At 43.6% G+C, this 25,541-nt stretch overlaps 1 protein-coding gene across 6 annotated transcripts in view; it reads left to right on the plus strand.

Moving 5' to 3' along the window:
* Nucleotides 1-25,541, plus strand: part of LOC309704702 (thyroid hormone receptor alpha) — a 114,619-nt gene that overhangs the window by 17,209 nt on the left and 71,869 nt on the right. For all 6 annotated transcript variants that reach the window (XM_082530088.1, XM_082530089.1, XM_082530085.1 and 3 more), the window contains exon 3: nucleotides 24,400-25,521. The gene's annotated coding sequence lies outside the window, so the exon portion shown is untranslated. The remainder of the gene's footprint in view (nucleotides 1-24,399; nucleotides 25,522-25,541) is intronic.

A 25,541-nucleotide genomic window follows, 5' to 3' on the forward strand; every position in this document is an offset into this window, starting at 1 on the left:
CAGCAAAAATGTTATTTGTAGGGACATTTGGATCAGATATCAGTCCAAGCTTACTCAGAAAGCTAGATCAATAACAAGTTGGTCTATATTTAAGAAACCTATACTACAGAAACACAGTACAATTAGTTCTACACTGTTTATGATGCTGACAGATGGTAGTTTCAAATTTGTCATCTATAAACACAGACTGTAAGATTTATTCTGCTCTCAACCTCCAGTGTCCTTTAGTGTTGCGTATTTTGGTTGTGAGGATTCAGACCCTGACCCAGTGACAGAAATACTTCAGCCTATATCAAAGAACAGGTGCTACTGCACATTCATAATGACATTTTTTTGTGTTTTACCAAGTGTGGAGAAATAAAAGCATGGCCTACTTTACTCTCAGGCACATGTTTCAAAAACCTTTGAAGGTCACCACATATGCAGACGGCTGCGCTCTCTAATGGTCATGGTAACTACCTTAGAACTACCTTTAACTACCTGGATGTCAAAGAGTTCATTCATTTCCACACAAAGTGCTCACTGCAAGAGTTTTTTTTTTTTTTTTTTTTTACATTAAAAAAACCCATTACTCACAGAGTACGTCATGAAGCTTGTCAGGTGCTCCTTTTTACAGCTTCTTCAGATTCTTTGTCTTCACCCGTGCTGCCCAGCCTCCACCTATAATGGCCTGCTAATGGGGGCACATCCTGCACACAACTTAAACTGCCCTCTGACCGTCTCGGCTTTCTATACTTTTAGTTGATCCACAGTGAAGCAAAGACAGAATTCATTGTCTGTTAAGTGCAGCTGCTGCAGAGTTATATATTGCATCATGCAGCTGGATAAAACTACACGCCTCTGGAGCGAGGATCGCAAGTTCGATTCCCACCTGGTATCCAGTAAGGGTCCTGGCTAGACCCCCCCATGCAAAAAAACAAAACAGCCCTGGAATGGAGCCTGTATGTCTGCAGCCTGTCCGCAGTTCAGGACACAAGCATTTCACTATATGTTGTACTGTGTATGTGACATATTAAATTTGTATGCCGGCATGGACGGGGCTTTGTAATTGTGGCTATATTTCTCATTTTGTTTACTGGTTTTGATGGGGTTTAACTCATTACCCCTTGAAAGCCTACTATGAGTAACCCCAGAAGCTGATTTCTGAGCTAAACAGTTGCTGTCATATTTCAGACCTGCTCATAGTACAACATGACTGGGTTTGTATCAGCCGTTAGAAATTAGTGAGGCTGGTCTCTGCCTATGCAGCCACCCTTGGAAAAATCCAGAAACTATGAGTAATGGTCAACAAACCACAACTTTATTGACAAATACTGAGGTATCAGAACGGGAACAGGGGAGGCTGTTACATGTTGTGTTTCCGGGAGAGAGAGTTAAAGCCGGTTATCTTTGAATTTGTTGTACAAATATATAAATGTCAAAGATGCTGAATTATTTTAGTCTGAAATAATCTGTCTTTACTCACAAAACTAAAGAAATGTAAAACAAACTTGGAGATCAGCTTGATGGTGTGATTTGTTTATACTCTGATCGTTTCCCTGTAGCCATTTTGCATGACTCTCATTTAGATTGAAATTTTGATTCATTTACATTTTTCATTTGCACCTTTCACCACGTATAGCTTTACCAAAGAAGACTGATTAAAATCCATCTGGGTTTTCTCACATTGGACATAAATTAGATGAAGCTTTACAGTCATTCGCTGGAAGCTGGTAATGCCTTTGAAGCGTTTTCATGAATGCCAAATATCAGCAGGGTGCTTTCTGCACAAGCTGGAGAAGATTTTACATGCTGTACAACTGCAAATTGACTTCATTATGATAAGACTTTGACTTTTTTTCCACACTCGTGAGAATTGGTATACTTCAGCATGTTTGATGTATTGTTCATTTAGCCTAATATGTTTAGCAGACTGTGTGCTGTGTATGAGTTCATCCAAAGGTCATGTGATGATGCCCCCCATCGCCAGCTGATTGGCTGAAGAGTAGATATGAGATTTGTTTTTATTATCTGTGCATCTTATTTACCTCATTATCCAAATCTGATCCAGTTTGCTGCCAAAACAGGGGAAAGAAAAACTCCTTGTCGCAGCCACATTGACTCCAATAGGAAATAACTCCAACAAGCAGGCACTCAACTGCTTGGGATTACCAGAAGTATGGGTAATAAGTAGCACTGAAGTAGGAAACCAATAGCACTTGCCATTTTGTCAATATTTTTGTCTGAAGTGCCTACATAAGCCTGAATCAATAGAAAACTATGTCCATCACACCACAGTTGCAGGAAAACCATTTGTTGTGTTGACAGATCTCGGGGGTTTCTCACTATTTTGTCATTCACAGGCAGCTCCAGAGTACATCAGCATTCTGCGTGAAACCGCTGAACAGAATCCCTGTAATCGTTTTTTACCTGAGGGATTTCAGTTGCATGAGCTGGTGTGTTATTCAGTAATCCCTCACATTTCCCGAGCAGTTTTAAAAAAAATAAAAACAATTTCAACAGAGAATCGTTCGAACAAAACGCGTATTTGCACACTTGTTCACACAGGAGATCAGAGCCGCTGAAGACAGCTTCTGCCCATGGGTGATATCCTCATTCACATTTCTCTGCTTCCAGTGTGTGATGTGATTAGGGCCTTACCCCAGCTGTGCATCAAATCAAATCACTTTTTTTATTGTCACATCACATGTGCAGGCACACTGGCACAGCACATGCGAGTGAAATTCTTGTGTGCGAGCCCCACAAGCAACAGAGATGTGCAAACACAACAACACAAACGAGCAAAATACAAGAATGGCCAACCTGAAACTAATAAATATATGTACAATATATAATAGTGTATGCATTTCTGGATGTGTATACTAAATATTTTCCTGTGTGTGTGTGTGTGTGTGTGTGTGTGTGTGTGTGTGTGTGTGTGTGTATACACATTTTTACAAATTAAATAGTAAAAAAATAAAATAATAATAATAATAATAATAATAATAATAATAAAAAAAAAATATATAAAATATACAGAGTTGAATATGTGCAAAACAAGTGGCATTTATATACAGTGTGGAGTGCATAATGTTGAAGTTCCAGTAGTGAAGCTGAGGTGTCTATGAAGTGTTCAGCAGTCTGATGGCCTGGTGGAAGAAGCTGTCTCTCAGTCTGCTGGTACGGGACCGGATGCTGCAGAACCTCCTTCCTGATGGAAGCAGTCTGAAGAGTTTATGGCTGGGGTGACTGGAGTCCTTGATGATCCTCCCCGCTTTCCTCAGGCACCGCTTCCTGTAGATGTCTTGGAGGGAGGGAAGCTCACCTCCAATTATCCGTTCAGAGCACCGCACTACTCGCTGGAGAGCTTTGCAGTTGTAGGCGGTGCTGTTGCCGTACCAGGTGGTGATGCATCCAGTGAGGATGCTCTCAATGGCACAGCGATAGAAGGTCCTGAGGATGCGGGGGCTCATGCCGAATCTTTTCAGTCTCCTGAGAAAGAAGAGGCGCTGCTGCGCCTTCTTCACTGTTTTGTTTGTGTGTACTGACCACGTAAGATCCTCAGCCAGGTGTACGCCAAGGAACCGGAAGCTGCTCACTCTCTCCACAGCAGCGCCGTTGATGGTGATGGGGGTGTGTACTTCTCTGCACCTCCGGAAGTCCACTATCAACTCCTTTGTCTTTGCGACGTTGAGGGTGAGATGGTTGTCTTGACACCAGTGGGTCAGGGCGCTGACCTCCTCCCTGTAAGCCGTCTCATCACCGTTGGTGATAAGACCCACCACTGTAGTGTCGTCCGCAAACTTCACAATGATGTTGGAGCTGTTAGTGGCTGTGCAGTCGTAGGTGTAGAGTGAGTACAGGAGAGGGCTCAGTACACACCCCTGTGGAGCACCAGTGTTCAGTGTGATGGGGGATGAGGTGATGCTGCCCAGTCTGACCACCTGGCGTCTGTCAGACAGGAAGCTAAGGATCCAGCTGCAGAGGGAGCTGCAGCTGAATATCCTCAGGGGAAACCTGCTGGTTTCTCCCAGCATGCTTTTAGAGTGGTGGTGGGGGAGGGAGGGTCACACCGTGGGGGTCCTCACAGAGCAAAAATGTTTATTTTCCAGGAAGGAAAATAATTTTAGTTCTTGACTTAATGAGCAATGGAAAAGGACCTATTGTACTCATTTCTGGCTGTAAGTTTTTTGTTTTGTTTTTTTTAACATTTGAACTCTACTAGAGTAGCTTTGCATGAGTCACGGCTCAAAATAATCCTTATTTATCTTATACTGGCACTCCAGTTCAGCCGCGGGACTGGTCTGAAGCTCGGGGGCCAGAATCAGGTCAGTAAAGGAGTCAAGCTGGACCACTGGAAAAACAACAACTTTTTGTTGTCCTTTTGAGGAGTGGGGGCTTTACGGCGGTTTACTGGTCCGACACTCTTGGGCTGTATGGGCCCTAAACTGAGTTTGACAGCCGCTGTGTAAAACAAAAGCATCAGACTTTGTGCTTTTCTGAGTAGACGCATGTTTGTCTTTTGGATGGATTTTACATCTTTCAACACACCAATGGAAACTTCGTTGAAACAGGTTGGGTTTTGGGGTTGTTTTGTATTTAGGTATTTTTGTCCTTTGCTTCTTGGTGTTGTTTTTATTTGCAGCGACAGACTGTGATCATTGCTAGATACATGGCTGCGTATCAGAAAGCCTATCTGACTCAGGCTGACAGTCCTTTCCATCTCTCCACATTCTAAATCCTCAGCAGTGACTTTTGCGGCTTCAGGCGCGTCTTTGATTGCTACAATTTGGATCCATTTTCCTGGTTGCTTGTGAAATTGGAAACAGCTGGCAAACACCAGAACAGAGCAGCGCATGTGGCTCTAATATAAATGATCTGCTGTCACCAGAGACCCGAGAACAGGAAAAGACGACCTGTTGGTCTCGTAGAATATCAGAAGGGGCTGCCGCTTGTGAAATTGACAGTATTGCCACTTGATATGTCCATGTCGGTGATTTTTTTTTTTTTTTTTTCCGGGGCTGCCTCATAAATATTAATCATCTCAGCTGTTAGTCAGCATGTGCAATCTCAGTGTGAGATTGAGATGAACCCAGAGAAACAATTAGCAAATTAAAAAAGATGAGCTTGTTTGTAGGGCTGTGCGATATGACCAAAATCTCATATCCCGATATCAGACATCTATCGTCCTGATAACGATATAAATCACAAAAATTTAACATTTTCTGTAAATTCTGTGAATCTCGGGCAGCTTGACTTGTGTGAAGTGTTTCCAGCTGCGCGTCGTGTAGCTGGAGTCGAGTGTTTTAACCGATGCATGAAACGATACATTTTTAGACATAAGTTGTAACGGCCGCCGTTTTCTTTGTATTCATTACACGGCGTGCTGCGGGGAAAAGCCTGTTCTAACGTTTGAGTCTAAGGTTTATTTTTTAGCACCTGACGGCTCTTTTTTACTTCTCATCCGTAAATAATCTGCTCTTTCACGTGATTCAGTTTATTTTGAAAAGTCTCAACAGGATCTTGAGCTTGATTGTGAAAGTTTTGTGTGGAACATAAACAAGCGGACACGCAAAGGTGTCACCGTCGCTGTTGCTAACGACAGCGCATAAAAACAGGTGCTTGTCCGTCCGTAGTGTGGTTATATTAAATATAAGAGAAGGAGAGAACTTTAAGACATTAATATAACCACTGCAGTGACCATCAGAACGATGAAAAAATATCGTAAACAGTTTATTTTGCGACACCACGAAACAAACGATAGCGTAAAATGAAACAATAGACGTTTTTATATCATCATCTGATATATATCGTTATATCAAACAGCCCTACTTGTTTGTTTTCTCTGGCTAGTTGCTTTTTTCTCGGGGTATCTGGGGAGTCTCAAATCAGAATATCCTCAGGGGAAACCTGCTGGTTTCTCCCAGCATGCTTTTAGAGTGGTGGTGGGGGAGGGAGGGTCACACCGTGGGGGTCCTCACAGAGCAAAAATGTTTATAAGCATAAACAGTCCATGAATGTGAAAATAAAGTGGAATAGCAGCTTGAGGTGTGAAACTTTTGTTCATTGTCATTTTGTTTATTTTGCGTTTGTTCTAAAAGAAGCACTGAGTAGCACCAGAGCCAACGCCGAGCTGTGAAAATGAGAGAATATGCATGTCTGCAGTGGCTAGTCTGGAAGGCTAGCTATTGCATTAGCATAATAACTAATTAGATACAATTACAGTCTATTACACGTTGTTCCATTGAGGTTTTATTCACATGCTAATCAGGGTACTGTGTTTCAGCATGTACCGACATTAATAGCTGTAAATAATTAGATTTTGATAATAGAATATTTCCATAACAGATTATTTTATGGAATACAACTTTCCATGTGCGTTATAATAACATCATGTGTTTTTTTTATCAATGTGTATCAAATTAAAGAAGTACATTTACTGTGCCATGAAAAAGGATTTAGCCCTTCCTGATTTCTTCTTCTTTGAGCTGACTATGGGTTGCCACAATACATCATCTGCTTCTGCCCTGTCCCATCTTTCCTCTGCATTTCCTCCTTCACTACATCCACAAAGCTCATCTGAGTCCCTCCTCTTCTCCTCCTGCCAGGCAGCTCCATATTCAGCATCCTGTATCTGATATATCCACCATCCCTCCCCTGCACATGTCCAAAGCATCTCAGCCTTACCTCCAAACTGCTCACCCTGAGCGGTTTCTCTGATGTACTCATTTCTAAATCTGTCCATTCTTCTCACTGCCAATGAAAATCTGAGCATCTCCACCTCGGCCTGCTGTCTTTATGTCAGCAACACAGTCTCCAAAGTACACATCGCAGCAGGTCTCAGCACCATCTTGCAAACCTTCGTATTCACTCTGCTGCCATCCTTCAGTCACAAATAAACCTCTGACACTCATCTCCACCTTGCTCACACTCTTCCTGTCCTCTATTGTGCACAGTCTGTTACTTTAGACAGTTGTCCTAAGGTGTACAAACTCATCCACCCACTCTGTCTCTACTCCTTACAGCTTCACCTGTCTCACTTTTATTTACTCCTGTAGTCTGTCTTGCTTTTACTGACTTTCATTCTTCTTCTCTCCAGATCATACCCCATCCTCTCCAGGCTCTTTTCCACCTGCTTTCTACTCTCACTGATCACAATGTTGTCTGCTATCATAGTCCACAGAGAGCCTTGCCTGACCTCATCAGTCAGCCTGTCCATCACCACTGCAAGTAAGAAGGGGCTCACAGCCGATCCCTGATGTGATCCCACCGCCTTGAATCCATCAGTCACTCCTACCGCACGCCTCACCAGTGTATCTGTCTGTCCTGCCCCACCTTCACATACTTCTCTGCCAATCATGCAGTACCACACTTCCTGTCTTGGCACCCTATCATACGCTTTCTGTTGATCCACAAATACACAGTGCAGCTCCTTCTGTCCACTGTCCTCTGTCCTAGACACCCGATACCTCTGAAGGCATGCCACCTGGACCAACCACCTTCTAATCCTCTGCACTTCCTCGCTGACTGTCCTTTTTTTTTTTTTTTTACTTTATTTATTAATTTTTTTAAGAAAAGGGGATTTTAAAAACCCCCATTGATGAGTGCTGACAAGACGAAACATTATTTGCATTTCTTGATATCATGCAGAAATATATGAAAGTTGAAAGAAATGTTTGTCTATGCTTCTTATTGCTGAGCCTGTAACCTTAGTCTGTTTGCACCATCTAAGCACAGCCAGCGATTGTTTCAAAGCCGCTACACTGACATTTACCTTGCAGATAAATAAAAGCTCAGTGAGATGTCATGCTCCTTTGCTTCCATATCCCTGTGAGTGAGTAAGAACCGACAGCTTTACGTCGTCACGTGTCGTAGTTTCCCTTAAAACGTTTGTGCTCATCAGACTCATCGTGCCATATTTTTCTGCGCTTGGACGAGTCGTGACTGAGGCGCCAAATGCTTTGACAACACAACAAACAGCCCAGCTCATTTAAAAAAAAACATTCAGCAGCATGAAGAATTAATGAAGCAGATCTGGGTATCCAGTGTCTTTGAGCGATGCCTGCTCATCTGTTCCAGGCCTTGTTTACAAAACCATAAAATGCTGCGGGTAGATCTGGATACTGGCTTAAAGCCCAGATGATACGGGTGAAGTGCACCACAAGAAAAGCCTTGTTCCCATCTAAGGGTAAGGCCCCCAACCCTAAAAGAAAAGAAAAAATCACTGTCATGAGAACTATCCTCCTTTTAGCTTTTGCATCTCTTTTTTTTTTTTTTTAACTTATTTTTCCTTTTCCTTAAGCTATCAGAGAGAATATGTCATCAGGCTGCAGTCAACCTTTGATTGTTGATATTGATGCCTTTTCTGGTTACATCTGTCCAGCTGTGATTGGACAGTTGCTTGGACAGTATCAAACTCGGCTGAGTTGCTGTGCTGTTGTTAAAGACGCATTCATAGGTGGAAAAGACAACACACAGAGTAGTGAAGCTAATAAGTCAGACATCGTAAGTGGGTCATTGGCTGTTTGAAAACACTGACGCTTCACTGCTCGGTCCTGAATAGGATTTTTCAGAGTTGGCTTGTGAGAGATTGGACATGACAAGAGACAGAGAAGCTGCCCTGTTTCATGAACAGTTCCCTGGGCTTGCTGAGAAAAGTCATCGAACACATTGACATAGATGCATTGGATGGAAGTAGAAGATTTGATTTGCTTTGATGTTTCAGATATCGCCCTCTAATGTAGCTCAGTATCAAAAAGACCTCAGTAATGTTATGTAAAGCTGCCTAACTGAAGATTTTTCTCAGGGCACCTTATCTGTGACAGCAAGTTAATCAGTCACTGAATTAATGACAGCAGCTGTATCAGCAGTGCTATCACTGCAGTTTTCCATTGTATTATACAGTACATTATACTGACTCTGTAATCAGAGTAATGTCTGTGACTGTTCCTGTTTGCCATCAGCTCTAAAAATGATAAACAAAACAGAAAATGGTGTCTGAGAATGGAAAGGGATATGATCTTCATCTGGATTTTAAATACAATTTTTATGGATTTTATGGCAGCAGATTAGCAGTTAGTTGAACTCTGCATAAATGGAGATCATGGTGTGGAGGTTTTGGGTTTGGTTTCTTGATGAGTTAAGTGAAAACCAGTGCGCATGCGCCAACCAGCGTGCAGCCTGTTACAGTCGCTCCTGCTTTTCTCTTAGTTTAGCTCTTTTTTCTTACGTATTCTTTTTTTTTCTGACTTGTATTTTCCTCCGTTTTCTATCTCTTACTCAATCATGTGGATTGAGAGAGTTTTTGTTCTTCTGGTGGCCGTGGAACTGTTACTTTTATCATGGAACGGGACCGCGGCACATCTCCTACACGCACGGACTGTTTACTCCAGAGATCAGCTGATCGCCCTGATGCCGGCCGGCTCGCTGGCCAGGCCCGCAGAAGTGCCCGCAGAAGTACCAGCTGAAATTTGGAGGAAAACACATCGGGGATGCAGAGGTCAAGGACAGAAGAGAAGAAAAAAGGTGACGGTGAGACAGCGGAGGCTCGAAGCGAGGAGGAGGTTTAAACCGTGTCTGCCGTCTATCGTGATGGGAAATGTGCGATCGTTGGCAAGTAAAATCGACGAGCTCTCAGCACTGGTACGGAGTCAGAGGGAATACCGAGAGTGTAGCCTGATGTGTTTCACCGAATCATGGCTGCACCAGGACATTCCCGATGAGAATGCTTCCGTGGAAGGCTTCCACACTGTTCGGGCGGACAGGGACAGCATCGCTAGCGGTAAGCGTAAAGGAGGTGGGCTTGCTGTTTTAGTTAACAACCGGTGGTGTAACCCTGCCAACATAACAATCAAAGAAAGGATTTGTTGCCCGGACACTGAACTGTGTGCTGTTGGACTCAGGCCGTATTATTTACCCAGGGAATTCTCTCACGTCATCTTGGTGGCTGTTTATGTTCCCCCCTCTGCTAACCCCACAGCTGCATGTGACACTATCCACTCTGCCATAGCTCGGCTACAGACTCAGCACCCGAGTGCCTTTATTGTGATCTCGGGTGACTTCAACCATGTATCACTGGACAATACACTACCATCATTCAAACAATATGTGGACTGTCCCACCAGGGGAGAGAAAACTTTAGACTTACTGTATGCTAACGTCAAGGATGCATACAGCTCCTCCTCCCTCCCCCCACTTGGTAGGTCAGATCATAACCTGATTCACCTCACCCCCCGCTATGTGCCAATTGTGAGGAGGGAACCTGTGACCACCAGGACTGTTAGGAGGTGGTCAGAGGAGGCAATAGCGGAACTACAGGGCTGTTTCGAGGTGACCGACTGGGAAACACTCTGTGAGCCTCACGCCGAGGACATCAATGGGCTTACTGAGTGTATCACAGACTACATAACTTTCTGCACCGACTCCATTGTTCCAGCTCAGACTGTTCATTGTTACCCAAATAACAAGCCGTGGGTGACTAAGGACATCAAAGCCCTCCTCAACAACAAGAAGAGGGCTTTCAGAGGGGGCAACAAAGAGGAGGTGAGGAAGGTCCAGGTGTTACTAAAGGACAAGATCAGAGAGGCTAAGGACAATTACAGGAGGAAGCTGGAGTGGAAACTCCAGCAGAACAGCATGAGAGAGGTGTGGAGGGGCATGAAGACCATCACTGGATTCAGGCCAACCAACAGCAGGGGAGCTGAGGGAGGTGAGAATAGAGCCGACGAGTTGAATCTGTTTTTCAATAGATTCGACACCACAGTGTCTGCTCCCACCCCCACAACCTCACCTGCAGTCAGCCTGGAATCCAGAGCCACACCACTGTGCCAGCCTCTCTCTTCACATGTTGCCTCCTGTGAGATTCCTGACACCCCTCCCCCACCCATCACCTTCACTCAATACCAGGTTGAGATGCAAATGAGGAGACTTCACTCAGGCAAGTCTGCTGGACCAGACGGAGTGAGTCCCCTTGTCCTCAAGGCCTGTGCCCCCCAGCTGTGTGGAGTCTTTCATAAACTGTTTATGCTGAGTCTGAGTCTGCAGAGGGTCCCGGTGATGTGGAAGACATCATGCCTCGTCCCTGTACCAAAGACGCCTCGTCCCAGTGGCCCCCAGGATTACAGGCCCGTGGCACTGACCTCCCACATCATGAAGACCCTGGAAAGGCTCATCCTGGACCAGCTGCGACCCATAGTAAGACCACATCTGGATCCCCTTCAGTTCGCTTATCAGCCTCGTCTCGGAACAGAGGACGCCATCATCTACCTGCTCAATCGTGTCTACACCCATCTGGACCAGCCGGCAAGCACTGTGAGGGTCATGTTTTTTGACTTTTCCAGTGCTTTCAACACCATCAGGCCGACCCTCCTGGGTGATAAGTTAGCAGCGATGCAGGTGGATGCTTCTCTGGTGTCCTGGATTGTTGATTACCTGACAGGAAGACCACAATATGTACGTCTCCCACAGTGTGTGTCTGACAAGGTGATTAGCAACACAGGGGCACCACAGGGGACTGTCCTCTCCCCCTTCCTCTTCACCCTCTACACCACAGACTTCAGCCACTGCACAGAGACCTGCCATCTTCAGAAGTTTTCTGATGACTCTGCGGTGGTTGGATGCATCAGCAGGGATGATGAGACAGAGTACCGGGCTGTGGTCGACTCCTTTGTCACGTGGTGTGAGCAGAATCATCTGCAGCTCAACGTGGCAAAGACCAAGGAACTGATCGTGGACTTCAGGAAGACCGGGAAACACTTGACCCCTGTTTCAATCCAGGGGGTCAGTGTTGACATTGTGGAGGACTATAAATACCTTGGAGTACACATTGACAATAAACTGGACTGGGCTAAAAACACCACAGCACTTTACAGGAAGGGCCAGAGTCGTCTCTATTTTTTTGAGGCGACTGAGGTCCTTCAACATCTGCCAGAAAATGCTGAGGATTTTCTATGAGTCTGTTGTGGCCAGTGCGATCCTCTATGCTGTTGCATGCTGGGGGAGCAGGCTGAGGGTCGCAGATGCCAACAGACTTAATAAACTGATCCGTAAGGCCAGCAATGTTGTGGGGATGGAGCTGGACTCCCTCAAGGTGGTGTCGGAGAGGCGGATGCTGTCCAAGATAAAGACAATGTTGGATAACACCTCCCACCCACTCCATGACATGCTGGTCAGTCACAGGAGCTCGTTCAGTGAGAGACTGAGATTACCGAAAAGCACCACTGAACGACACAGGAAATCTTTCCTGCCTGTGGCCATCTCCCTGTACAACGCATCCACTTAACACACTGGTTACTGCTCAGCTACACATGTTTCTTTTCCAAATATTTATTTATAAGTGACTTATGTATATATTGTACTATTCTTAGTTAGCGTATTGTCTGTCTTGTCTTAATGTTGGTTTAAAATGGAGCACTGTAACAAAAAATAATTTCCCCCAGGGATCAATAAAGTATTCTGATTCTGATTCTGATTCTGAAGGTGAAAAAGTTTTTATTGGTGCTTCCATTTTGAAACAGTGCTGGTATTTGCTTACGAAACTGCCATGTCCATTAAACTGAGCTTCAGGTCAAAGCACATTAAGGTGACTATTTAAGGACTCTGTTGTTTGCTAATGACTCTGGATTCTTACCTATCAAAGTGCAATTATTTTTAAAAGAGCTCATCGTCTTTGAACTTTTCCCAAATGATTCAGTCAATTGCACCCTTCCATATAGCACTACCAGGTCATTTCTGCAAATGCCATGGGAAACTGGTTCAGGGTTGGTGAGAGGTATAAACCCAGCCAGTAACGTGTCAAGAGCCCTAAACTAAAGTCCCATCTACATATGAAGAGATTTTCTTGTTGTGCATTGCTTTGTAGCTTAAACTTGGGCAGTTGTAGACATTGCAGGGGGAAGCTGTGTTGGTAGGTAGCTCACTTCATTTGCTTGCATCAACAGTGAGAGGAGCTTAACTCTGTAACCACTTAGATCGTCTCACTAATGATTATTGTGCCATTCCATCATCTCTGGTATTCAATTCAATTCAATGCAGTTTTATTCATACAGCTCCAAATCACAACAACAGTCGCCTCAAGGCGCTTTATATTGTAAGGTAGACCCTACAATAATACACACAGAGAAAAACCCAACAATCATATGACCCCCTATGAGCAAGCACTTTGGTGACAGCGGGAAAGAAAAACTCCCTTTTAACAGGAAGAAACCTCCAGCAGAACCAGGCTCAGGGAGGGGCGGGGCCATCTGCTGCGACTGCTGGGGTGAGAGAAGGAAGACAGGATGAAGACATGCTGTGGAAGACTGAGATTATTGTTTCAGTTTCTGTAGTCACAATGTCTCCTGCTTATTTCCATCATCCACTCGGAGCTAAGCATGTTTCTCTATACAGAGTAAGAGCGGAGTCATTCTGTTTCATAACAGCAGCAAGAACAAAATTGGCCGGTGTGCACGATTCAAGAATCTGATAGTTTGTTTTTTTGTTCAGGGTAAGAAAGGGTAAGTTAAGGTTATATTTTTCCTTTTTATGTTTCTTTTTAAATGATGGCTTAACCAGGAGCAGCGAGCTTTCATAGTGACACTGCTTTGACACCTTGTGTGACTTCAATGAGCTTCCTGTGGAGAGAATGCTTCACCGAGCGCAGAACAAGGAAAATAAAATGGATTTCAGTGTGGCTTGATCCGTTCGGAAAATGGGAACAGATCTGATGAGCGATCGTTCTAAAAGCGCTTTCATCATGGCTCGATGTGAGACTTTTTGTGGCTGTTTTTTCCCCTCGGCTGTGTGAGTGTCAGAGTGACACTTAAGAAGCAGACAGAGATGAAGTGCTCCCACCCTACAAAGTGCAGTCTCATTATCTCGGGCATGTCAAAAAGCCGCCTCTTTCTGAGGGCTTCTAACTGCTCCCTTTATGCATTTTTTTTCTTCACACCAAAGCGACGGCACTTTAAAAACCCATTTAAAGCAAAAAATGTTCCACAAACGAGACTGATGTGGCACCCGCTCCTTGCCATTATTTATGCTGTGGAGAGAAAATGACTGGCTGAGTGGAACTCAGCCTTGGCTCTCGAGAGGATCACAGCCATGTTCCACTTGGTAAATTACAGAAGGGCATATTTGCATTTAATAAAACGTCATTGATGTTACCTCAGAGCTAAATGAGATAACTTTTCGTACACGCCTTAACCCCTTAAGCCCAAAGCTACCTGGAAAGGTCATCCCAGCATTCAGCCGGGAAGTATGAGGTCTGAACAGGTCAATGGATATGAGAAATGAATCAGTACTGGTAGTAGCAGTTGTAGTATAAAGGTGAGTGAGCAACCCTTTAAAGTAGTACAGCTTTAGTTCATACTTACCCTTTTTGTAATTTCCTTGTATGTCTGGATCAAATTTTTATACCACTTTAAAGCACAAAAACAATATATTTTTTCGACAATAACACAGAATTGTGGATGTTGCTTTGTTACCACCTAGCACCTAGTGTTGTTGTAGGTGATGTGCAACCTTTCATGCATATTGTATTTCCTCATGGCTGTGGCCTCTTTCAGCAGTAAAGGGACCCTGACACAGAGCAAAAATGTTCAGGAATGGTTTTAGGAGCAGAGCAACGAGTTTGAGGTGTTGACTTCACTTCCAAATTCCCAGATCTCAATCCAACTGAGCATCTTTTCACTTTCCAAAAGAAAAATTCCAGTCTACAAAGAAACAATATTTGGTAGATGGTCATAATATGTTTGTTTTTTGTCTTCATCCACATCTGGAAGCTTTGTAGGATTTGCATGTGCAAGCTAACGTGTGTGTGTGTGTGTGTGTGTGTGTGTTGCACATTTGGGAGAATTATTTTGCCTTTGAGCGTTTGGAAAGGAGAGCTGTATGTTATTCCCCTTTTGGCAGCTTGAGCTCTGTTTTCAAATAGTTGCTATGCAACCATTAGAAGAACCTCTCCAGCTAATTCATATACATTTTATATCTTCGTCCACTCTATTTTCCCCCTCGTCCTCCTCATCCTTACCTCTGTTTCTTGTTCCAGGCATGTACTGCTTGTTTTCTTCTTGTTCCCGTTAGGAGGGCCAAATGATCCGCCCATCCTTTGGCTCTCCTGCCTCTCCTCCTTTCTCATCTTTCTGCCTGGCGGCTCTGCTCTCTGTTTTGATCTGGATGCTGGTGAAGCATCCAGTATCATACACACTGTACACTCAGTTTGACGAGGGGCCCAGTGTCAGTATATGTGTATAATGGTGTGGAGCACACACATCTGTGTGTGGCTGTCCCCTTACTGTACGCGTGTATGTTTGTCCTGCTTTGGGCTGCTTGTATAACTATTCTCTGTTCTAATGGAGGCACAGATGGAGAAAGCTACGTGAAACCAGCTTTCTGTCTGCATGAAAACTCGTCACTCAGCAAATATTGACCTCTGACTCTGGTTCAGAATGTAAGCAACGAATTGTCATTACAGTCTAAGCAAATAATGGAGTTTGAGTCTATGCAAGGTTACGTTATCAGTGATTATTAGTTCAGTAATCCTTTTGTACACTCCATGTATAAATCTGTCCATGACAGAAATTACACAATACATCGCTGCACTGTTAGAAATGACAAGTCTAGCAGGTTACACTACCTTCCAAAAGTATTTGGACAGTTTTTGAAAGAAGTTGTTGTTGTTGTTGTTATTATAAAAAACACAGCTTATCTGGGCATCAGTTTTCACATAATTTCTAATAATGTTGTTGAAATGGAAACTTTACTGACTTCTCATAATTCCTCAGAAATGTAGCTTCCTGTTATGAGATATGCTCAGTTGGTGGTGAGGTGCTGTGTACCTTTCTGAATTCAACCCCAACACTCCTACCTATGAGTTGTTTCCTCCTTATTTTCAATGGGCTTCCCCCAGAAGTCACCTTGAGGAAAAACTACCTCCGTTGTCAGGCGGCACATGGAGAGATGGGTTTCACGTTAGAGAGAAAAAATGGCAAGGAAAGATAAACCCCCACGTATAAGCTTAAAAACACTACAAAAGACCAAGGATAAAGGAGGATTAGAACTGCCTAACTTTCAGCACTACTTCTTAGCCAACAGGCTTCAGTTTATCTCAGGATGGCTAAAACACACCCTCTTAGATGAACCTTGGCTAGATGTAGAACAAGCACTTTGCAATAATCTAGAGATCTCAGACCTACCATTTATCAGCTCAAACATCCAACGACATGAATGCTTTAAAAGCATCAACATCAGCTCTTCTCTGACAGCATGGTGGGAGTTTCTAAAATTGACGGCGTCTTCATTAATCCCATGCAAACGTACACCTATCTGGAACAACCCTGACAAATCACAAAACAATAATATGATAAACTTTTCAGATTGGAGTGATAAAGGAATCAAATATTTAGAACATATACTAGAAGGAACAGAATTTATCTCATTTGACGGACTAGTTACACAATATGGGATCAACAAGAAAAGATTTTTAGAATATCAACAAATTAAATCCATAGTAAAAAAGAAATTTAAACCGGGTCAAGTTGAACTACAAACACCACCAAGTGTGGTTCAATTTCTTACTCTTAAAACCCCCAAATTACTATCCAAAATATACAGAATGCTTTCTAAAACAGATGAATCAATATCACTTCCTATTGCAAAATGGGAAGCGGATTTATCAGTTAACTTAGACCTAAACTTCTGGTCTCAGATTGGCTTAAAAACCTTTCATCTAATTAGAAATCCCAGTCTTCAATTAATTCAATACAAAATATTACATAGAGTGCACTATACAGGTCATCGGATGTTCAAGATGGGCTTTACGTCTACCAACAACTGCTCACACTGCCAAACCAATTCACCGGACAATTATATCCACGCTCTTTGGTTCTGTCCACCAGTTCAGAAGTTTTGGCGCGAGATATGTGAGGACTTATCAAAGTGTCTGAAATGTAACATTCCAACTTCCCCCTTAGTGTGTTTGTTGGGCAGCTTAGATAATGTCACTTCAGAAAAGAATATCGCCCATATGGTTTTCACTGCCCTATGCATAGCCAAGAAAACAGTCCTCATGAACTGGAAAAATAATTTCTAGAATTAAGATTATTTTTATCTATTAGATTACATTAGTCTTGATACAGCCTCTGCCACCACATCAGATCATCCATCACCTAGTGGGGGTGGGGGGTCATAGTTTGGTCCCACCTTCGCTGTTGTGATTGGTGTGGGGGTAGGGACAGGCTTGGGGCGTCGGGGGGTTCCCAGGAGCATCTTCCTTGGGGGACTCAACCCGGGGTTGCGGTTAGGGCTGCACGATTTTGCATAAAATGAGAATCACAATTTTTTGGCTTAGAATTGAGATCACGATTCTCTCACGATTTTCTTTTCCAGTATAAATATTTATTGCACTTATTAACTGCACATCAACTTCGTAACAGTTGAGACTGACCATAAAAACAATAAATAAACATAAAAACAACAAATGTCTCACGTTTTGTCGTTGCCGCAAAATGTTGTACTGCTTGAAATTCCGTCTCCACCATTGCTCGACGCTGCGTGTACAGAGCAGGTAGTGCAACAATAGAAAAATAGTTGCGGGACGGCACTGTGTAGCGTTTGTCTAGGGTGTTGATCATTTTCCTAAATCCCTCGTTTTGCACAGTGTTGATGGGAGCCATATCTTTGGTCAGGTGATAAGTGATAGCCTCCGTAATTTCTTTGTGCCTGTGGGAGTTCGACGGGTATAGGGAAGCGCTGTATAAGGTTCCCGTTATTGATGTTTGGGTGGTTGACTGGGACGGATTTTCTCCTGTCACTTTCTCGTCATCCGTGACGTGCTCTCCGTTGTTTTTTCCCTGCTAATTTTAGCATCACACGGCACAGCTTCTGTATCACGTGGTATAAGGCTCCGCCCTTGTCATTTGTTGAGCAGGAAGAGTGAGCGCTTGTTTTCATGCAGATTACGTCCCGGATCAAAATGCAGTACAATAGTCGTCGTCTTTTTTTCTTTTTCTTTTTTTTTTAAATTGTTGTCATTTGGAAATGAGATCGCACATAAGTATGAATCGAGATCGCGATTTTCTAACAATTAATCGTGCAGCCCTAGTTGCGGTCATGGCCCTTTAAGGGCTCTGTTGGCTCTTAGGTGACGGTTTCCTCGTGGCTGCGTGCAGCGGGGCTAGGGGAGGATCTGTGCTGACGGACATGGGTTACTGACCTGGTAGCCTGGCTGCCCCTGGGTGGGTCCTGGATGGGCGTGGGGTTCAGGGGGTGCTCCGTCTCTGGGCTGGGGCCCTGGGTGGGCCTTGGGGGCTTGGGTCCTGGTTGGTGTGTCGCCAGGGTTGTGGGCGGGTGGGTGTATGGGGACCCAGCCCTGGCGCAGGGTGCCGCCAGTGCATCGAGCCACCTGGGGGGCTCTTCAACTGGTGGGGGAGATTGTCACATCTTGCAGGAGGTCTCCTCTCTTCAGGAACTCTCTGCAGGAGTGGGAGATATAGGAGAGGTGGAGGAAGATCTCAGCCTGGGCGTCTGTTGTCTTGTGTAGTCTGGAAGATGAGTGGATGACGGGGTGGGTGCAGTTTTCTCTGTGGTGGGTTCGGGTGGGCTGTCCCGGGCTCTGTGAGTCTGGGCGGCGCTGCTAAACTGGGCCCCGGTCCGAATGGGCCTGGGCCCCCTTTCGCTGGCGGGGTCAGCGGGGGAGCTGGCCCCAGGGAGGGGTCACTTGCCTCTCCCTTCCCTCCCCATCTCCAGCTGCCTCCCTCTTTCCGCTCCACCACAATCACCCACACATGCAGGGCCTTGGAGTAAAGGTGTGTCACCAGGGTGCAGGGGAGGCATCCAAATTCAAATTCAAATTTTATTTGTCACGTACACAGTCATACACAGTACGATATGCAGTGAAATGCTTAGACAACTGCTCGTGACCTAAAGAAAAAAAGAAAGGAAATAAATATGAAAATTAAAAAGGGTAAATTTAACAAGGAAGGAATAAGATAAAATATATAAATTAAAGTTGAAAATAAAATAACTGTACAACAAAATACACAATATAGAAATATATAAGAATGTATGAAGAAATATAAATATATATATATACACAATAACAGCAGCTGTACAAGTATTAACTGGAAATGAAGAATATAGTGACCAGTGTTGTGCAATCCACATTATTTAGTGTCTTGTGCAGTGCAAATATGCTTAAAGTGATTTAAGTGATGAAGTGAAAACAATGTCCAGAATGTCCAGTGTGTGTGTAAGAACTATATGTGTGGGTCAGTACTGTGTGGTGGTGTGATTGAGAGACCGTAGCGCCTGCGGGAAGAAGCTCCTCCTAAGTCTCTCTGTGTTGGTCTTCAGGGAGCGGAATCGCTTTCACCAGTTCTCCAGATTCCTAATCTCCTTCAGGTAGGCCGTCTCGTTGTTATCAGAGATCAGGCCCACCACGACGGTGTCGTCAGCAAACTTGATGATGGTGGTGGAGCTGGTAGTGGCCACACAGTCATATGTGTACAAAGAGTACAGCAGGGGGCTCAGAACACACCCCTGGGGGGCTCCAGTGCTGAGAGTGGTGGAGGCTGAGACATGTCCGCCCATCCTTACTGCCTGTGGTCTGCCAGTTAGGAAGTTGGAGATCCACTGACACATAGATGAGCTGAGTCCCAGATGCTCCAGCTTGGTGGTGAGTGTGGAGGGAATTATGGTGTTAAATGCAGAGCTGTAGTCTATGAAGAGCATTTTAACATAATTCCCCCTTCTAGTGTCCAAGTGAGTGAGTGATGTGTGGAGGAGATGAGAGATGGCATCGTCTGTGGAACGATTTGGACGGTAAGCGAACTGTAGTGGGTCCAGTGTGTCTGGTAGTGAAGAAATGATGAAGTCTCTGACCAGGCGTTCAAAGCACTTCATCACTACTGAGGTGAGGGCTACAGGGCGATAGTCATTGAGAGAAGCAGGGTGGGGTTTCTTCGGGACAGGAACAATGATGGACTCTTTGAAGCATGTGGGGATCACCGACTGAGATAAAGAGATGTTGAATATCTCAGTGAACACAGGAGCTAGCTGGTATGCGCAGTCTCTTAGGATACGACCTGTCATTTTAATCTGTGTGCTGCTATCTTTAAGCTAACATGTGTGATCCAGCTACAGTCTGATGGAGGACCCTCAATAGAAAAAATAAAATGAGGCTCGACTTTCACATTTTCTCTGGAGAGAAGAGGTGATATGTGTCTTTAGCATGAAGTTGACTTGCATGAGTCTAAATGAGCCAGATAGTCACACAATGAGATGTGTGTCTGACAGAGAACCCGAGGCCAGCTCGCACAGATGGAGGGAGATTAACAGAGTGTGTGTGTGTGTGTGTGTGTGTGTGTGTGTGTGTGCGTGCATTTAAATGGGGGTGCCTATAATAGACTTTCCACCCAGTAGCTGCTTTGCATACTAAATAAGTCCTGTAGCTCTAGCAGATGCAAAATGACCTCCATGCATTTGTTGGTTATGAGCTCTATCGACACTACAGAGAAGCGCTGACGTGTAAGGAAGCACGTCATTGCATACTGCTGCTTTGTTTTTTTTTTTCTGCTGTGCATGAATCACTGTTCTTGTTTAACATGTCTGACATGAACAAATGTATGTAAATGCAGCCAGTGTTGAAGCGTCTTGATTATGCTTGAGAGCGTTTCCGTGAAGTACTCTGCCACTCCCAGCGCGCCTTCCTGCTGTACAAGCAACTCAGGGGTTTACACAGGGCCACCGACACAAACTGACAATGAAGTGCTTATCTGGATTATGGGTTGGAGTTATGGAGTGTAGCCTACTGTACCTTTACCTCATTGTATTGTGAGCTATACTGGTAACACCTCCTCCCCCACACTTTGGCTGAAAGGTAACTGTAGCACCCACATGGAGCTCTTCAAGCTCACAACTGGATACGCTCCACAGGCACGTAGCAGGGTTATCATAGTTGACTAAAACTAGATGTGAGAAAACATTCAGACGTTTGAAAAAAAAGTACAACTAACTAACTAAAAATAGAAATATAGAGGAAATCTGTTACTTTGGTTAAACTATTATTATACATTTTACGTCACCGAGTCGGTGACAGATGTGTTTGAGACTCTGGATGTCTACAAGACTGAGCCAGCTTCTTTCAAATAGAGTAGTAATACCTGTGCTGATTTTCCTGTAGGCCCTTCACACAGTAACAATTAAATGGACTGGTTCTTATATAGTGCTTTTCGACTCTCACTGAGCACAAAGACGATTTTATACAACTTGTCTCATTCACACAAATGTCGAACTGCCAAACTTCCAATTAGTAAATGATCTGCTCTACCTCCTGAGATACTGCCACCCCTAAAAAGATCAATTAAAAAGACAAATATAAACTCTGAAACGATTAAAACGAAGCTAAAACGAAACCTTTTGAAACAATAAAAACTAAACTGACAGAAGAATGAATTAAAAACAAATGAAATAAAATTAAAAACTCATTAGAAATGACAAAACTATAGAACCTCCAAACAGACTGAGTCAGAAACACTGCCTTTACACTGGGATTCTTTATTTGAAAAAGTAACTAAGCAACTGATTGCACGACTTGCATAAGCAGCCCTGTGGCCACACTCATTGTAATGCACGCAGACTTGCAGAGGATGGTGCGATATTACACTTCAGCTAGAATCAAATGAAAGCATCCAGCAGTGCTAAATTGCATGTGAGCCACTCTTGACCTCTTTAAGACCCCAGAATCTGCTAATGGGCCTTTCTGCCTATTGCCACAGTAACTTCTGACAAAAAGATTTGCTCTGTTTGTTGCTCTAAGAATCAAGCTCAATGCACAGCCGAACAAGAGCCAAAACAAATATTTATCGATCTGAATAGTTGTTGCCAAATCTTAACATGAGAGAATATTAATTTGGCAAAAAGCAAATTGTAGCAAATAAGAGTCCTGACCTTTGATGGTGATCTTTCTCTAATTTGTAATTTAAAAAAGTGTTCTTTTTTTAAAATCCATTTGACTTAAAGCACTTTGCAAAAAAAATTCTTAGAATGGTCAAAAATGATGGCTGGGTCAACAAAATGTGACTTTAACATCTGAGTCTAGTTTTTCATTTTATACATTGGGTGACATCACTGCTGTGATCTTTCCCAAGAAGATTCTTCACCTGTACAGACCTAATCCTCAACCATAGCAGCAGCTCATGGGTTGCCCCGATAATCTGTCTAATCCCTGGTCACACAGGCCTAGCACTGCTGGTCTTTGAGTAAAGAGTTTGCTCAAGGTTGATTGCAGCTGCTAGCATGAAATTGGTTGCAAGGAGGTATACAGGTCTGTCCCAAAACCCTCCCTGCAATTGCTTTGGTCAGTAGCTGGTTGCTGAGGTTGCCCGCCTTGCAAACTGGTCTCTAAGCTGCAGTGAACCTGAAGACCGTTTGCCTTCAAAGTAAAAGTTTAGTTTTATGAAAAGCGCAGGCGACTGTGGAAATTTGTCTCCTTCCTCCGTCCACATGGTTTTTGAACAGTTACAACTAGCTGATTGTGTACACTCTCACCTCTGTCAGACTGCTTTTAAATGCTCTTCAGCCTGCAGCACTTCCCTCTTTTGTATCTGCTCAAGGCATCTATTGAAACTGTGACCTCATGCAAATACTTGCGTATTGTGATTGATGATAATCTTTCCATTAAGCCACACATTGAGCACCTGTTAAGGAAACTTGAAGTTGGGCCTCTTTTTCTGAAATCTATTGTGTTTCTCTTTCACCGCAGGAAAAAGGCTTGTTGCTACCACTTTTTTACCCGTCCTAGATTACGGTGATATAATTTACACGAACACCTTTGCTCATTCTCACCATCTTTCGGACTCTGTTTATCACGGGACACTTTATGATTTATGACTGGTTGTAAACCTTTAACACATCACTGTACTTTATATTTTCTGGCTGGCCCTCGTTGGCCTTATGCAGGATGATTCACTGGTATAATCTATAAATCTATTTGTGATTTACTCCCTGCTTATATATCAGATTACATGTTACATAAACATCTTAGTCATAGTCTGCAGTCTCTTCATTACATTCATCGTTCCATCAGTTTGTACAGAACTTGGAAAACAGGATTCTCCTTTTCTGCTCCATGTTCATGGAAAACATTACAGAAGGATTTGCAGCTCTCGGCTGATTTCACTTGCAGATGTAAAAGACGTTCAAATGACCCTGTAAAATCATCACTAGGAACGTATTCCTGTTTCTGACATGACTGTGTAAACATTACTCTTCTTTTTTTTTATATTTCCTATTTAATTGCTGTTGTATTTTTGTTGTCATTTAATACGTTTGTCTCTCTTGTAAATGAGACATCGAGTCTAAATGGGGCTACCTGTATAAACAAAGGTAAAATAAAAACCAATTTTGTCATCTAAACTCTGGTAATTTTAGTCTTGTTAATTAAATAAAATATCATAAGATTCTTGTAGACTAAATCACAAGTTGATTCATTTGACTAAAATTTAAGGTTTGTTGTGTTTTTACCGGTAAAAGTTGCTCCATGTGGTTTATACAGAGTCGTATTGTTCTTGGCATCAAATGCAAAATGTGTCCAAGTGTTTTTACTTAACCTCCTAGGACTGCCGTCCACATATGGGGACATGACATTTTGGGTTGTCTAGACCACAAACTAAATTTTGCTCTTTCAAATGAGCCATATGGCTCAAAGGGGCACAGTTGTTGTTTCACAGTTGTTGTTTTTGTGCTCAGGAAAAATTCTGCTGTGTTCAGACACCAAATATAGAGTTTTGCACATCATTACTCAAATGTGACTTTATGGTCCCCACGGACCGGTTTATGTCCAACAATATTTTATGGACCGGCCTTTAAGGCGTCACCGATAAATACAACAAAATAAAACCAGTACCTGTACCAAAATTTGTTCATAACACACAGGAAAAGACCCAGGGAAACCTAAACGATAAAAACTGATTAAAAACCCCGAAACCATAAATTTCACACCCGAGCCTCAACTCTTGCGGCCCGGTACCAAACGACTCAAGGACTGGTATCAGGCCATGGCCCGGGGGTTGGGGACGGCTGTTCTATCGAACACTATAAAGCCGACAAAGAGAAATTAGAAATGCATACCATGAGTTCAGGTTTTAGGAGAATAATCGCTGTCTTGTTTTCGGCAAGGGAAAAAAGGTTGTAGAAAAAAAATCTTTAAAAATGGATCAAAGTAATCACAAGGAGGTTTTTTGTGTACCCAGCGACCGCCAGCAAGCACTTGCCAACCGATTGTGGGCCTTTGCTGTGTAAATGTAGCCTTTGTGAGGTCCTCTGTTGCTGTGATCAAGAGGGAAATCTTGTCCAGACCCTACTGACTTTTGCCTGTCTTTTCCTCTGCCAACACAATGTGGTTGCCTCTCTAACTTGTTTTTCTTTTCTTTTTTTCTTCCATAGGCGAAGCCCCTAAATGACCCTATCCACTCTGAATGAGAGGGCAAGATTCGACTTGTTTCAGACTCTGGCCACCAGCATTCTTTACCAGTGTAGAAGATTAGACTTGACAGCACAGTTTTACCTCCCGTCATTGGTTCCAGTCAGAGAAAACCACATCTGCTTTCTACCTCGAAGGGAAATAGAAAAGGAAGAAACATCCGTTTACTTTCCATGATTAGTTCCTCATCTTCTTCTCATTGCAGTGTTTTTCCATTTTACCTCAGGGATCCTCTCCCACTGTCTACCTCCACCACTGAAACAGCCAGCCCAGTGACTGGAACACGAAGCAATAATACACCCGTGACCTGCCGCTGTTGTTACCGTGACAACCAGTATTGCCTCTCAAGATCTCAGTGCAACCGTGACGTGAGCAAAGACCTTTGACCTGTAACCACCTGCCAGCCCTTACCTGTTCACGGCCTAAATAGAACCGATCAACACAAACCTGGTCTGCTTCTTACCTAAAGGAAAACCCTCATTAAGCTCACACTTTCTACTTCAGGCAGACAACTGTATACCTCAGCAAACACAACTTCTGGATAGTCAGGAAACAGAAGTAAACTTTCAGTCACGACTCACTATCCTGGTGCTTTAATCTACCCAGCAGGCGACACATGCTCACTAACCTGATGCTTTAAGCCACGCAGTAGACTTCTCACTCTGGAATCTTCCAATTGCCTTAAAGGCACGAGTATAGCAACAGTAGCCAGGTACTTGCACAAAACTTCAGTTCATCTGATCCTCAGCAAAGTCACATCATACACAAGCCTCAAGATCTGAGCAGTAGCAGAAATCAGCAATCGCTCAGGGGACGGCTTTGGAAGTACCCCCACCGCCTTGAGTTTGGACGTCTCTGTGGGACAGCTGGAGTAGTGAAGCTACCCCAGGAAGAGGAGAAAGTATTGGGAGCCTCATGTTCTCTTACTACTCTGCAGGAAGATGCAAAAAATAAAGAACTGACTGTCAGATGTAACAGAGCGTTATATGCCCGAACGAAGTAAACACAGAACATATCCGTATGGTGACGGAGAAGAATAAAAGAAGGAAACAAAACAAGCTTCTCCTACAGATGAGAATATAATGGTGAGTCGTTTTTTTTTTTG

The sequence above is a fragment of the Aulonocara stuartgranti genome (assembly GCF_965226115.1).
Source record: "Aulonocara stuartgranti genome assembly, chromosome: 4".
Taxonomy (NCBI): domain Eukaryota; kingdom Metazoa; phylum Chordata; class Actinopteri; order Cichliformes; family Cichlidae; genus Aulonocara; species Aulonocara stuartgranti.